This window comes from Colobus angolensis, unplaced genomic scaffold (assembly GCF_000951035.1).
Source record: "Colobus angolensis palliatus isolate OR3802 unplaced genomic scaffold, Cang.pa_1.0 Scaffold546, whole genome shotgun sequence".
NCBI classification, from domain to species: Eukaryota; Metazoa; Chordata; class Mammalia; order Primates; family Cercopithecidae; genus Colobus; species Colobus angolensis.
The window spans coordinates 731,413-734,734 of record NW_012118999.1 but is presented as its reverse complement, the minus strand read 5'-3'; positions in this window follow the sequence as shown (position 1 = coordinate 734,734).

Genomic DNA, 3,322 nt, shown 5'->3' with positions numbered 1-3,322 from the left:
TTCATGTTTGATCTTTGGGAGCATCCTTTCCTTTGCCTGAAATGCCCTCACTCTTCCTCCCCATTCGCTAAAATCCAACCAAGCTATGAAGGCTCAGATTGAGTGCTATCAAGTAGAGCTCTCCCTCACTTGAATTACTGTATTACATAATATCTGATACTCAAGAAATGAATATTATCAAACAGAGGAATGAATCCTCACAGTGAAGTTCAAGGTCCTGTTTAGTTTTCTCATTTAGGAAATGGGGACATACTACCTATTACATTAGGTTATTGTGAGGATTTAATGAGATAACTATGAAAAGCTCTTAGGACAATACCAGAATATGGTAATTCATGGTTCAAAAAAACTAGTATTACCATTATGTTTTTTAAATCATTCACATCTTATCTCCGTAAACACTCAATCTCTGGATACCAGAAACTGCATGCCATGTACTCTAGTATCCTTCTTCAAACTCTGTGCAGTAGAACCTTCTATGTGATACACACTAATATTTGTTGCTGATGGTAATGAAGGTTATTAAATCTATATACTAGTAACCTTATTTAATTTAATTTAATTTAATTTTTTGAGATGGAGTCTTCCTGTGTTGCCCAGGCTGGAGTACAACTGGTCCTATCTCGGTTCTCTGCAGGCTCACTGCAGCCTCTATCTCCTGGGTTCAAGCGATTCTCCTGCCTCAGCCTCCCAAGTAACTGGGACTACAGGCGTGTGCCACCACGACCAGCTAAATTTTGTATTTTTAGTAGAGACGGGGTTTCACCATGTTGACCAGGCTGGTCTCGAACTCCTGACCTTAAGTGATCCACCTTGGTCTCCCAAAGCGCTGAGATTACAGGCGTGAGCCACTGCACCTAGCCAATACTAACTTTAAAAAATAACAAATCACTTAGTTTGGACAATATTATAACTACACAGTGCCAAGAATAAAATACAGGCATACCTCATTTTATTGCGCTTCACTTCATTACACTTGTGCAGATACTGTATTTTTCACAAGTTGAATGTGGCAACCTGGCTTCAAGCAAGACTATTGGCACCATTTTTCCAATGGCATGTGCTCACTTCCTGTCTCTGTCATAGTTTTGTAATTCGCACAACATTTCAAACATTTTCATTATTGCTGTATCTGTAATGATGATCCGTGATAAATGATTTTTTTTTTTTAATAGGGGTAGGGTCTCACTCTGTCACCCAGGTTGGAATGCAGTGGCACAATCACAGCTCACCACAGCCTCGATATTCTGGGATCAAGTGATCCTCCCACCTCACCATCCCAGGTAGCTAGGATCACAGGTGCACCACCATGCCTGGCTATTTTGAAATTTTTTATAGAGATAGGGTCAGGCTGGTCTTGAACTCCTGGGCTCAAATGATCTTCCTGCCTCAGCCTTGCAAAGTGCTGGGATGGACCACAGGTTCAACCATCACACCCAGCCACCACCGCCTTCTTCTTTTTCTTCTCCTTCTCCTTCTTCTTCTTCCTCTTCTTTTTTTGTAGAGATGAGGCCTTGCTGTGTTGCCACACTGGTGTTGAACTCCTGCCCTCAAGCAATCATTGCACCTTGGCCTCCTAAAGCACTAGGATTATGTGATCAGTTATCTTTAATGCTACTATTGTAATTGTTTTTGTGTGCCATGAACTGCACCCGTATAAGATGGTGAACTTAATCACTAAATGTTTTGTGTGTTCTTACTGCTTTACCAACTGTCTTTCCTCCATCTTTCACCTTTCCTTAGGCCTCCTATTCACTGAGACACAACAGTATGGAAATAAGGTCACTAATAACCAACCCTACCATGGCCTCTAAGTGTTCAGGTGAAAGGAAAAGTTGTGTGTGTCTCACTTTATATCAAACGCTAAAAATGATTAAGCTTCATGAGGAAGGCATACCAAAAACTGCTTTAGGCCTAAAGCTAGGCCTCTTTTACCATACAGTTAGCCAAGTTGTGAATGCAAAGGAAAAGCTGTTGAAGGATATTAAAAGTACTATTCCAGTGAATACACAAATAATGAGAAAGCAAAGTAGGCTTGTTATTGATATGGAGAAAGTTTTAGTGGTCTGGAAAGAAGATGAAATCAGCCACAACATTCCCTTAAGCCAAAACCTAATCCAGGGAAAGACCCTAACTCTCTTACTATGAAGGCTGAGAGAGGTGAGAAAGCTGTAGAAGAAAAGTTGGAAGCCAGCAGAGGTTGGTTCATGAGATTTAAGGAAAGGAACTGTCTCCATAACATAAAAGTGCAAGGTGCAACAGCAAAAGCTAACATAGAAGATACAATAAGTTATACAGAAGACCTAACTAAACTCATCTATGAAGGTGGCCACACTAAATGACAGGTTTTCCATGTAGATGAAACAACCTTCCATTGGAAGAAGATACCATCCAAAACTTTCATAACTAGAGAGAAGTCAATGCCTGGATTCAAAGTTTCACATGACAGGCTGACTCCCCTGTTAGGGGCTAATGCAGCTGGTGACTTGAAGTTGAAGCCAATGTTCATTTACCATTCTGAAAATTCTAGGGCCCTTAAGAATTATGATAAATCTGCTCTATGCTGTGTAAATGGAACAACAAAGACTGGATGACAGCACATTTGTTTTTAGCATGGTTTACTGAATTGTTTAAGCCCATTGTTGAGACCTACTGCTACAAAAAAAAGAGACTTTTTTCAAAATATTACTGCTCCTTCACAATGCACTGGACACCCAAGAGCTCTGATGGAGATGTTCAAGGGGATTAATGTTGTTTTCATGCCTGCTAACACAACAGTTATTCTGCAGCCTGTGGATCAAGGAGTAATTTCAACTTTCAAGTCTTATTACATAAGAAATACATTTCATAAGGATATAGTTGCCAAGGATAGTAATTTCTCTGATGCATATGGGCAAAGTACATTGAAAATCTTCTGGAAAAGATTCACCATTCCAAATACCACTAAGAACATGCATGATTCATGGGAGAAGATCAAAATATCGACATTAACAGGAGTTTGGAAAAAGTTGATTCTAACCCTCATGGATGATTTTGAGGGGTTCAAGATTTCAGTGGAAGAAATAATAATGGTAGAAACAGCAAGATAACTGGAATTATTTTTTTTTTGTTTTTATTTTTTTGAGACAGAGTCTTACTCTGTCACGCAGGCTGGAGTGCAGTGGCACAATCTCGGCTCACTGTAACCTCTACCCCCTGGTTCAAGCAATTCTCCTGCCTCAGCCTCCCGAGTAGCTGAGATTACAGGCACATGCCACCAGATCTGGCTAATTTTTTGTATTTTTAGTAGAGACAGTGTTTCCCCTAACTGTCTCTACTAAAT